The sequence below is a fragment of the Moschus berezovskii genome, chromosome 9, assembly GCF_049115385.1.
Source record: "Moschus berezovskii isolate FMDL1 chromosome 9, NW_MosBer_1.0, whole genome shotgun sequence".
NCBI classification, from domain to species: domain Eukaryota; kingdom Metazoa; phylum Chordata; class Mammalia; order Artiodactyla; family Moschidae; genus Moschus; species Moschus berezovskii.
Genome location: NC_142468.1, coordinates 36738476 through 36751630, shown reverse-complemented (window position 1 = coordinate 36751630; position 13155 = coordinate 36738476). Strand labels below are relative to the sequence as shown.

The 13155-nt window shown below is 40.2% G+C and overlaps 1 protein-coding gene across 3 annotated transcripts in view; it reads left to right on the top strand.

The window, feature by feature from the left end:
- SAMD4A (sterile alpha motif domain containing 4A) overlaps window positions 1–13155 on the top strand; it is a 232701-nt gene that overhangs the window by 39804 nt on the left and 179742 nt on the right. The window lies entirely within an intron of this gene.

Genomic DNA, 13155 nt, shown 5'->3' with positions numbered 1-13155 from the left:
ATCGTCAGGGAAGTTTCCACTGCTATTATTTTTTGAGTATTTTATTCCCTCAGCTAACCCTTGCTGACAATTGTTGTTTAAGATATGGTTAGCAGTTTGCTCCTTGCTTGACTGTTCCAATTTTTGGTATTTCAAGTTGCTAATTTATCCCTCTTTTAGTAACTGTTCCAGTAAGAATGGTGGATTTCCATAGTGCCTTTTAAATAGAATATGTCTTTTTAAGGCCCATTGTACATTTCTTTCTGAACTTCTTGAAGACGCATAAATCTGTATCTTCACTGAGACAATTCAGCTGATGGGAAAGAGTCAAGAAGGAAAGGAAGAACCAGGGCTGGTGGCGGGTAACACATTTAGGCCACTCTTCTGATTACAAAGTGAGCTTCTAGTGCTAAGAAAACTCCCAGTTCTCTGAAAATATACTAAACTATTAATAAAAGTCATTTTTTCTTAAAAAAAGAACCTCCCAGTTCTGAGTATGGAGTTGACAGTACGTCTGCACAAGGTGGAATTTTATTTTGGGAATGTTGTTAGAAACCCATTAAATTAGGTGGTTTTCAGTCTCTTGTAGTCTGAAATTTTATGAACTCTCACCTTCATAAACATTATTTATCCATCTGAAATGAAGAGGAAAAGGGCTCCCTGCCTTAAATTTGTATTCTAATGTATACTTTTAAAAGTTTGAGTTTCCATTGCACTTCCAATCTTTTTTTAAATCATGAAAATCTATCACTCAGACAAAAGAGTATATCATATTTATGTACCATTAACGATTAATAGCCCCCCAAATGATTAATAACCACCCCTACTCCTCAACTGAGAAACAGACTATCACCAGCGTCTTTGAAGCTGTCTCTGCTAATGTGTGTTTCTAGGCCGCTTTACTGTGTCAGACCTGTGCGCTGCAGTGTCTCATTTGTGAGCAGTAGCATCTTTTGGTACCAGGTGACAGGGGTTCAGCCATTTTTACCTCATGCCCAGACTTTCCGGGTTTGCAGTCTGTCTGATTCTGGACTTAAAAACAGTTAAACTTTACCACTCAGAAACTGATCTTTAACAAGCTAAGTATCCTGCTGAAAGATAATAGCATTGTTGTGATTTTAATTTTCCTGCTCACGTGACCATTACAGCAGCGGGGGCTTCCCTGAACAAGGGATGAGTGTCTTTCAGCTTGAGATTCTGCTGCAAAGAAAGCGAGGAGCTGGGGTGCTGAAAACATACCCAGGCTTTGGAGTAAGTGGAAGACCGGGAGAGGATATCTAATGGACACTCTCTTTAACTCATCAACGTTAAATCCAGATGACGGGCGTTGTTTCATAGATGCGTGCTAGGGGCATTGAAATCTCCTCTTTTATTTGTGATGTGGATTTTCTGTTGCCATCTATAATTCCAAGGAGGCACGATTGGATGCATGCATTTAAAAAATATGTGCTTTGGTGAAAAGCAGAGTTTTGAAAAAAGGAGAGTGAAGGACACTGGATAGCCATTACATTGCATCACTTAAAATAAGAAGCGAAATCTATTAATAATGCAAATGCCTCATAGCACAATTCTCAGGAGGCCCCGTGGAATGCCCAACCTGCTGCAGGTTTGGGCCCCTGGCCAAAGGCGCTGGTTCTTTTTTAGAAATGACCAGAGCTGACACTGAGTCCTTGCTATGTGACAGGCATCGTGTTCAGCACTGTGTTTACATGTATCATTTCACAACAACTCTGTTGAGTAGGTGCCGTTATAAATGAGGAAACTGAGGACCAGGGAGGCTGTGGCCCCTGCCAGGGCTGCATTACTTAATCCATGTCTGCTGGAGTCTTGAAGAGAGAGTGTTGCATGGAGATTCCAAGGATCAGTTCTGGGCAGACATTCCATGGCATTCAGCCACTTACTCTGAATAGCTCTGTGACCTTGGGCAAGTTCACTTAACTGCTGCATGCCTCAGTTTCCTCAACTGTAAAACAAGGATGATAGCCTTTCCTTCCTCCTAGGGTGGTGCTTAGGTTTAAGAAATAAAGACGGCAGAGCATTTGGTCCAGTGTCTGGCATAAAGTTCATGCTTACGAAAGAAGAGCTGGTTTGCAGAATGTAGAGAGTTCGTGCTGATTATTTCTGGAAGCCTGAGATTACTCAGATATTTTAATATTTTAGAAAATTACTCACTTTTTATTATAAGTAATAATGTTTATAATAGAGCAGTTAGAAACTATGTAGAAATAAAACAGGAAAAAAAACTTATACCACTATCCAAACATAATTGCGGTTAATATTATGCTCTGTTTTCTTCTGTGCTATTTTTAATATCATTCTGATCATAATCATATTCTATAAAGAGTTTTTTACCCTTTTATGCTTATGATAGCATAATGCTGATATGACTATCATCACTATAATATCTTTAAAAATACCATTTTAATGGCTATATAATTTCTATACTGCTCCGTTGCTTGGTATATGACTATTATAATTAACTTTTTCATAAAAATCTTTGTGAATAAGCTGTATTTCCCTAAAATAACTATACTTGAATAAAAATGGTTAAAAATAGATTGGGTCATTAAGCACACACACATATATATAACTTTAAAAATCTATTTTTCATAATAATCACTTTCCACTATGACTGACTCTGTGTGTAGACTTTTTAAGAAATTCATGTCTTTAAAACATGCTTATTAAATAGTTGGAAAGAGGTTATCCTCATTCTTCTGACTCTCTGATAGAGAAAGACTGCTGCTGCTGCTGCGTCACTTCAGTCGTGTCCGACTCTGTGTGACCCCATAGACGGAAGCCCACCAGGCTCCCCCATCCCTGGGATTCTCCAGGCAAGAACACTGGAGTGGGTTGCCATTTCCTTCTCCAATGTGTGAAAGTGGAAAGTGAAAAGTGAAAGTGAAGTCGCTCAGTTGTGTCCGACCCTTAGCGACCCCACTAGAGCTTAACTAAGAATAAAACAATAGTGAACTCATTTCGGTATTCAGTAGGTGCCCATTTTACATTGGGACTGTTCTGAGAACTAGGAGGGGGAGGAAATGGTAAACCTAACTTCTGGTGTGTGGTGTTTGTGTGTTCACACATGCTTTTGCAACACTGCTTCCATGCCTCGGGCAGGCTCACATGTAGTTTCCAATAGTGAGAGCTCAAGATGAGAAAGCACCTTGCAACCCTGGTTGCCTGTCACCGATTCGTATGACATTTCTGTTTACAAGCTGTTTGCAGAATGTTGCTTGGTGCTGCTTAATCTGTGGCATGTGTCTGCTTCTGACATGTCCCTTTGTGGGAGGCAGAGCTGAACCCTGGCAGGGAGCATGTGCTCTGCGCCGGCACGAGGCTGCTTCTCTGAGGCAGAACAGTAACCTCGGGAAGATGAAGGGCATGGGCCCTGTTTGGTCTCCGTGTTCTAGAAATCCCCACCAGACCATCAGCATTCATTCAGTGCATTTCTTGGGGGTCTTCTGTGAAATGCCTTTTCATAATGTCTGTTTGAAAGGCTTAGTTTTCTAAGTCCACAGAAAGCAGGGACTCAGAAAGTTCTTATTTCAGCAAGCTGCATGGTACCGGGAACCATGTTTTTGATCCCTCCCGCCTCCCCTGCCCCAGCCTTATAGTCCTTTAGTTTGGTGCCTGAAGAGAATCTATGATTGGGTTTCTTCTTCACTGTGGAAATCCTGCAGAAATAAGGGTGGGCAGCACATCTTCACATATTTGCCAACGCTGTCTTTGGTGCTACCCAAGGAGCCAGAGCACCCGAGTCTACTCTAGGGGGAAGTTCCTCCCTGGGCTGTATATTTCTTCTTTCCTGGTGGGGTGTGGAGGTCAGAGGGTAGCCTAGGCATTGGAGATGCCATGGGGTCTGAGGGAGTGACTCTTACCCAAGCTGAGCAACCACTGGAGTCATGAGAACAAAAGACTTTGACAGAACAAGATATAAAGGAGAGGCAGGAGTTTATTGATATCATGGTTCTTTACTGTTTTCAGTCATGTCCAACTCTACAACCCCATGGACTATAACCCGCCAGAGGACTGTCCGTGGAATTTTCCAGGCAAGAACACTGGAGTGAGTTGCCATTCCCTTCTCCAGGGGATCTTCACAACCCAGGGATCAAACCTGTGTCTTTTGCAGCTCCTGCATTGGCAGGCAGCTTCTTTACCACTGTGCCACCTGGGAAGCCCACGGTATCAAGGTTATCAGGTTGGAAAGTGGTGTCAGTGATGCAAACAGAGAATCAACCTAAGATCAAGGAATGGAGCAGAGCCTGGGTTACGTCATCTCGGTGGATAATTCTGATGGGCAGGCGGAGAGAGCTGAGACTGGAACTCGGAGAGCGCCATGTCAGAGGGAAGCTCTTCATGGGGATGTGCATTCGTGGGAGGTAGAAATTATTTCTATTTAGGAAGAAGGGCTGGTTCAGTCTTTGAGAAGAGAGTAGAGTACTGAGCAATGTCTGTAGTAGGAAATGGCAAGAAGTGTATAGGAAGAAAGAGGGGTCATAAAATTAGGAGAAGTGGCATGGCATCCTGCAAGCTAGGCAAGGAGAAGGATTCTCCATTCATAGCATCAAAATGACATAAGTGAAGAGAGCAAACAATTTGATGAAGAAAGACCTGAATCTGAGTCCTTGACTTTGCCATTTACTGTGTGGCCTTAGTCATGTTGGACTTGAATTTCTCACCAGCTAATTGGGGATGACTCTCTATACCTGACCAAGTCATAGCATGGATCAGGAGAAATAATGTATCGGAAAGGACTTAGTTTACTGAAGTATCACATATGAAACTTAGAAAATCTGCAGTGAGTCTCACTGTTTCGATCCAGATCCTTGTCTGTTATGATAGCTATTAATTTTTGTTTGTTGTTGCTGTTGAGTTGCTCAGTCACGTACACCTTTTTGAAACCCCATGGACTGCAGTACGCCAGGCTTCCCTGTCCTTCACCATTTCCTAGAGTTTGCTGAAACTCATGTCCATTGAGTTGGTGATGCCATCCAACCATCTCATCCTTTGTCGTCCCCTTCTCTTGCCTTCAATCTTACCCAGCATCAGGGTCTTTTCCAATGAGTCTGCTCTTCGCGTCAGATGGCCAAAGCATTGGAGCTTCAGCTTCAGTGTCAATCTTTCCAATGAATATTCAGGACTGATTTCCTTTTGGATTGACTGGTTTGATTTCCTTTCAGTCCAAGGGAGTCTCAAGAGTCTTCTCCAACACCGCAGCTCGAGAACATCAATTCTTCGGCACTCAGCCTTTTGTATTGTCCAGCTCTCACATCCATACGTGACAACTGGGAAAACCGTAGCTTTGACTATACAAACCTTTATATGCAAAGTAATGTCTCTGCCTTATAATACACTGTCTAGGTTTGTCATTGCTTTTCTTCCAAGGAACAAACGTCTTTTAATTTTATGGCTGTAGTCACCGTCCACAGTGATTTTGGAGCCCAAGAAAATAAAGTCTCACTGTTTTCATTGTTTCCCCATCTATTTGCCATGAAGTGATGGGACCAGATGCCATGATCTTAGTTTTTTGAATGTTCAGTTTTAAGTCAGGTTTTTCACTCTCCTCTTTCACCTTCATCAAGAGGCTCTTTAATCCCTCTTTGCTTTCTGCCATAAGGGTGGTGTCATCTGCATATCTGAGGTTATTGATAATTTTTGTTACACCCTTCCTAATTTTAAAGATTTGCATAGCACATGTCTTTATCATATGTTATGTGTCCTCAGATATGTACTGAAAAGAACCAGGACATAAATAGTGGAAAATAGCTTTCCTCTGTATCCCACTAGCAAATATTGGAAAATGTTAAACTAAGCCCAGTTAGGGCAGAGAGTATATCTCTTTTGTTCAGCACTGGACTTGCTGTGCCTGGCATATCACGGGTGTCGAGTTAATACTTGTTGAATCAAAGAACAAACGAATGTCTTGCCAAATTCTTTGAGCTGAATTTTGCTAGTCGGAGGAAGGGCGACCCAACTTTGTCTTTTTAGTGGGAGATGAAGGCTGTGATTTTATTAGGTTGAAACATGGAACGAATTGCTAGTCACAGAGTCATTGATTTAAAGGTAGAAAAGACAGCAGGAGAAGCAAGGTCTATTATTAATACTTTTTTAAAGGTGAGGTGCCTGTACCCATGATATGGCTGGATAGTCAGGAACAGATGAGAGGCTGATGAAGGTAAAATTTTCATTTTATTCTTGGTACCTGTGGGAAGCAAAATAATGGCCTCCCAAAGATGTCTACAACCTAATCCCAGGAACTTATGAAAGGTGTTGCATTATATGGCAAACATGCAGATTGATTTGATGTTCTTAATTTACCCTAAAATTATTTTGGATTATCCAAGTGGGCTTCCTGTAATCATAAGGGCCCTTAAGTGAAAGTGAGAGGCAGAAGAAGAGTTAAGGCCAGAGAAATGTGAGGGGAGAAAGACTTGATCAGCCATTGGTGATTTTAAGGATAGAAGGGGCCATAAACCGAGAAGTGTAGGCAGCCTCTGGAAGTCGGAAAATGCAAGGACACAGATTCTCCCCCAGAGCCTCTACAAGGAACACGGCCCTGTTGACACCTTGATTTTAGCCCAGTGAGACCCATTTTGGACTTCTGACCTCCGGACTATAAGATAGTAAATATATGATTTTCTTTAGCCACTGTGTCGGCAGCTGACAGGAAACTAACACAGTTCCAATATGGTCACCAAAGGCAGGGTCTGTCTGCTTCTGTTGGTTCGCCTGTAGAGAATAATTTACTTTTTGGCATCCAAATGCTTTTATGAAAGGCTAATTTATGCATCTGGAGAGGAAGGTGCATTTAATAGGACACAAGTTTGAAAGAAATAGCTATTAATTGACTAGAGTTAATCATCATGGGTTTCTCTTGGCCACACTGGCACTTCTTTTTTCTGCCACATAATTATTCTGAGTGGACCTTTCTTGCTATCAAAGAAAGTGAAGTTTTGTTAAATCCTTCCTGAATTAGACTGACAGCAAAAGTTAGACTCATTCAGAATATCTTGTTGGATTGTTTAAATTTGCTTGTGGGATCCTGCATTGTTTAGTCTTTGAAATAAAAGTAAAATCACCATCTCTGTGTGATTTTTTTTTTCCCCCTCAGTAAGGAATTTGTTTACTTTCTGAAAAAGGGAGCCTATTATGGCTTCTGAAAGCTTCTCTTGCTGGCACTGCTGATTTTAAGTTGCAGTATCTCAGGTGATTCAACTATGGATGCTGTATTTCTGACTCTCAGCTAGTCAGTGAATTCCTGTTGTTTTTCCATCCTTCCACAACCTGATTTTTATTTTCACTGTAAATGTGAAACATACCTTTCCAGGTCTAGAATACTTTCATTCAGTTCTGAATATTTAATAAAATTTCAAAAGGAAGCAAGAGTTTTTGGAGCATTTTTGCTTCCAAACAAGCTCGGGCTTATTTCTTCAAATGAGAATGAAACTGAAATGTGGCCGAATCAGCATCTTCATTTGAAAGGATGAGAATGTATTTCTACAAAAATATAAACTGAACTTTACAATGTAAAGAAGGAACAAAGTCGTCTATAGAAAAGCAAGGCCAGGCCCCAGAGCTCACAGAGTACCCATTATAATCATCCCAGAAAAGCGTTTTCTTTACCAAAGAACTTACCGGCTAGCTCAGCCTGGCACTGCAACAGGCTGACACTAGCTCTTACTATTCTCTCCACTGGGTGTCTGAAACGTATTTATTTATTTTTTTAGCACATTTTTCTGACCTTTGGTTCTCTGCCTCTACAGCTGGATATTGCTTACAGCTAAATATTTTCTGTGATAAAGTTAATTTCTGAAGCTTTCAATTTTTTTTTTTGAGCCAAGTTGCATGTAATACTCAGTCTCTATTGACAAAGTCTTACTACTATAAAAGTCCATTCTGATATATTTTTTTCAAGTCAGACAGTTCAATTCTTCTGTGAAACAGCTGATAATCAATGATATAATTGTTTGAGTCTGACACAATCTCCTGAAAGCTTAGCTCTAGAGCATTTTTTAGGGATGAGTGTGGAAAAATAAACTATGAAAAGCACTTGTAGCCAGACAGAAAAAGAGGAAGTTTTTATTTTTTCTTTCTCTCTCTGAACGCAGATATGCCCAAATTTTTAGAATTAAATTAAGAAGCTGATACAGCCCATGATAGGCTTAAATTTTTTCTGAGGTTTCACCTAATAATAATGATTAAAACCCAGCATGATGATAACTAAAATTTATAGCACGTTTAATTTGTACATAATATCATATTAATTGTGATTACTCAAGGCTCTATATAATAATGGCATGGAAATATGGTAATATTTTAGGCAAAATGAAGCCTTTACCTTTTGACTGGAGATATGGATCTTAAAAAAAAATCTAAAGAATTCAAAGAAGTCAGGAGGAAAAATTAATAATGTCACTTCCCCTTGTATTCATAAAACCTCATTTATTAATAGCAATAGCATCAGCAATAATGGGCATATTCCTTCTCTGCCCTACAAGTGGCCTTCCCGGTTTCACAGAGCCCTGCAATGCTCAAAACATGGGTCGCCTTCCAGAGTAGGCAGAAATTCCCTGGGTAGCTCCAGGTCCCACTTGATCAACCTTCATGTAGAGATCAGCATCCAGAAGGCACTGGAACAAACTCTTCTTTATGTTAGGTAAGCTTTTCCTCTCTGGTTTTGGCCCCTGGCTTCCTATCAGGTTAAAAAGAGAACCTGACATACTAGATTCCAGCAACATACCAAGTTTGATGGGAAATAAACCAGCAAGAGCTGTTGTTATTGCTAATAATTATAGTGTCGACAGATATCCTCAGTTTGGTGGGAAACCCCTAGATGGGCCTTCCGTTGATCAACCCCAGATGTGCAGACCCCTTGCTGAGGTCAGCTGGGTAGGTTGTTGTGGGTTCCTTGCACCACTGGAACAGGGTTTCTGTTGGTTTCCAAATTGCACCTCTGCATAGCACAGAATTTGAATTATTACTTAAAAAGTTGGTTATTTATGTTTGGAAAATAACAACTGTAAATTTACATGGAAAAAATTTTATTCAAAGAAAAGTCTTTCCACTAGGTTGCATATAGCTGGCCAGTTTCTTCTAATTTTCCATTTCTTTTAGCTTGTTGCTTAATATCCATATTTTCGTGATAGGCTAGCATCATTTTTGTATTCACTTGCATTTGACAGGCTAATCTGCATGTATCCCAGTCTTCTTTGAGTCATTAGACGCTCTTTCCTGCTCCATGGAATTTGGGCTATTAATTTTACCTCTTATTTAAAAATCTTATCTTTCTTTGAATATAAATGTCTTCATTTCCCCTAATGTCTATTCAGGCAGCTCTAATTGCTATTTCTTCAGTCTAGGGTCATCTTCATTAGATTAATTACTGTGGAAGCTTGTTTCCTAAATGTGCTAATAGCATGAAAATGACTTATTTTCATGTACTCTCTCACGCTGTGGTAAGATACAGACTAAAAGAAAAATTTGTAGAAGATTGAAAAATAGCAGTTTTCTTGAATGGGCCATTCGAGGAAGCTGCACCCTCTCAGCTACCTGGTGCCAGTACTTGAGTGTGAGGGGCTAAAACCAGTGTGGAGGTTGGAGTGGGCACTGCCGGAGACTGTCGGCAGTGGAAAGAGCCACAGTCCTCCTAAAGAGGAAAAGCCAAGGAAAGCAAATATACTCACCACTTGTTGTTGTGGTTATAACAACAAAAACAGGATTCATACAGGGGCAGAAGGCTTGACTCAGCAGCTCGGTGGAGATTGGAGGGAAGTGGGAGCAGGTTGGGGTGAAATGAAGCAGGTGGCAGACATAGCTATGACCAGGATCAAAACTAGGGTTCCCAGTTTGCCTCTGTTGGTTATAGGTTGTGGTATGTGCCTACTTGGCTGGTGTAATGTCTGTGACTGGTTCCAAACAGTCATGATGCCATAAAGAAGTCTTTACAATGTGCCCAAGTGTTCTTACATATTGTTGAGAACGTCACCCTGTCTGAAATGTGTGGAGCATTATAGTGCAATGACTGTTGCTGGGTTCTAGCTGGGGCTCTAGCCTTCCAGCATCTGCTTTCCAGTTTCCACGTCCACATGATGGTGGACCGGGGGCGACTGATTTGTTTGCACTTGATCTTTCTTCCGCACCTTGTGCCTTAAGTTTCACATAGTATATCCCTCGCTTTACCAGTTGTACATCAGAAAAGACGATTTGTATCTTTAAAGCAGAGGTTTTCAAGGTGTGGTCTAGAGAAACCTAACCTGCCTAAAACCTTTTCAGAGAATCTGCAAAGTCAGGCACATTTTCACAATAATACTATGACATTATTTGCCTTATTTGCTCCTATTATCTCATGACTATTTAGAGTACAAGTTCATCAACAGAGATTCATATTCCGTGTTGCAAGTAACCCTTCAAGACATGACCAGCTGTTAATGTTTTAGTGTTTGTCAAAGAAGAGTATCACAGTTATCCAAAAAGGCTATTAGAATACTCCTTCTTTTTCCAACTGTATTTCTGTGAAACTAAATATTCTTCACATACTTTAACTGAAAGAACACATCCCAGCAGAACGAATGCAGGAGATATGAAAATCTAGCTGACTTCAGTTAAGACAGACATCAAAGAGATTTGCAAAAATGTAAAGACTATGGCTTTTCTCACTGAAGTTTTTTCTGGAAATCAGCCCTTTTTCATTAAAATATGTTATTTATTTTAAGGTGTAATGGGCTTATTTATTTTAAAATAAATTAATGAATAAATATTTTAAAAGTTTATTCATTTAAATTGGCAATATAGTTAAACTGGATAAATATAATCTACATAAACACAAGTTCTGTGTGGTTTTCTATAATTTTTAAGATCCTAAAATGGATCCTAAGAATTTTGAGAAACTGCAGCTTTAAAGTGTACATTTTATGGATAATGCAAAAATTTGGTTGTTAAATGACATAAATAAATGTTTACAATCATATCAGATATTGATAACAGAAGTGACTTCTAAGAGGCTCTTGGTCTGGGTCTCTCTGGTCCTCTCTACCAGTGATTAGCATTTTTCCCTCTTCATTCTTCCATTTACATACCAATTGACCCCCCTTAGCTGTAAAACGTGATGTCAACCTTTTATAAATACGTGGGAAACATTTAGTTACTATTTATTCTCTTTTCATAAAATGTTTCTAGTTGCCAACAATACTTTAATAAAAGCAAGAAGTTTCTGCCCTTTTTGCCTGAGGGACGCAGAGCTTTACAACAAAATTTCATTGATTTTCAGTTATTTACGCATTACAATAAAAGCCAGAGAACAGACTCCTAAGAGGAAAACTGGAGAAGCCACTTTATTTCTCTCAAATTAAAGAGAGAGAGTGCTTGTGAAATGGGAAGTGGCTGTGTGATTGTCTCATTAAGTCCTGGAGTCAGAGGTGAGGCCAGGGTTGGGACCTGGTTCTCCTGAGTTCAGCTCAGACATGTCAGAATGTACCATTATTACTGTCATCTGTCTTTGGTTTTCTGCCCAGTGTGTGTTCAATAAATTAACTACCAATAGAGTAAGTTAGATGCCACCTCTAGTGCAGAAGGAGATGGACCAGAAGTCAACAGCCCTGTTTCTCTTGGCTTCTCAGGAGCTCACCTTACAACCTCGAACAAGTCAACCCAACCTCCCTTGTGCCCTGGGTTGTCTGTCCAATGAGGATTTAACTGCCTGGAGAGGATGAAGGTGGCTTTACAATGCAATTTTCTGGTACTCTGTCTCATTGAGTGCTCACAGCAAACCTCTTAAGTAACCTGGGCAGGTATCAATAGTTTTCACTTTACAGTTGAGGAAAAACCTGAGATTACGGGACTAGTAAGTGATGACACTTAATTCTGTTCTTTTTCCTAACAGTACAAAAACATGAACCAGTCTCTTGGCCCTTGAGAAATACCTGTTCAGAGCACGAGAGGTGTATTTGACTTCTCAAGTTGGAACTCTGAATTATTTCATATAGAAATATTATTACCTGTGGTTCTTCAGAATTTCAGGAACATCCTGGAGTATGTAGATTTATGAGTTGACTGAGGACCCTAATCACCTCATTGTTTCTTGAAAAAGGTGCTCCAAGTTCTAAACAACCTGTATATAAATGAGATTTTAGAATATAAAGCATTCTGTAGCTAGGTGCTATCTGTTCTCTATTTTAATATTTATCATTTTTATTTTGTGACTTATTTGAAATCACAATATGGTATTACTAATCAGAATATTTTATATGAAAGTGATAATTTTAAAAGTATACTATTTTTAAAAGTTTTACTTTATTATTTTATTATATTATATTATTATATAATATATAAAGCATAATTATTACAGGAGCCTCTCCTACCCCCATAGAAGGCAGCTTTAATTATATAATAGAAGTGAGTGGGGGAAAGAATTCTCATCAGAAATTTCCTGTGTAAAAATAAAATTTCATTGTACCCCATCCTCTTTCAAATAAAATTTACTTATATTTATAGATGGCTAAGATGGCAACCCACTCCAGTGTTCTTGCCTGGAGAATCCCAGGGACGGGGGAGCCTGGTGGGCTGCCGTCTATGGGGTCTCACAGAGTTGGGCACGACTGAAGCGACTTAGCAGCAGCAGCATGGGCTTCCCAGGTGACTCAGTGATAAAAATTCCACCTGCCCATGCAGGAGACACAGGAGATGCAGGTTCGATCTCTGGGCAGGCAAGATCCTCTGGAGGAAGAAATGGCAACCTCTAGTATTCTTGACTGGATAATCCCATGGACAGAGGAGCCTGGCGGGCTACAGTCTACAGGGTCACAAAGAGTCCGACATGGCTGAGCCACTGAGCATGCACGCATGCCGTAGGTGACTATACAATTTGTGGTATATCCCATGAGATTCTATATAAACCACACATTATTTCTAGAGAAGATAAGTGCCATTAAATAGCTGCCTCTTTTTAAATGTATCCAGTATAAAGAATCGGAGAAGGCAATGGCAAGCCACTCCAGTACTCTTGCCTAGAAAATCCCATGGATGGAGGAGCCTGGTAGGCTGCAGTCCGTGGGGTCGCTAAAGGTCGGACACGACTGAGCGACTTCACTTTCACTTTTCACTTTCACACATTGGAGAAGGAAATGGCAACCCACTCCAGTGTTCTTGCCTGGAGAATCCCAGGGACAGGGGAACCTG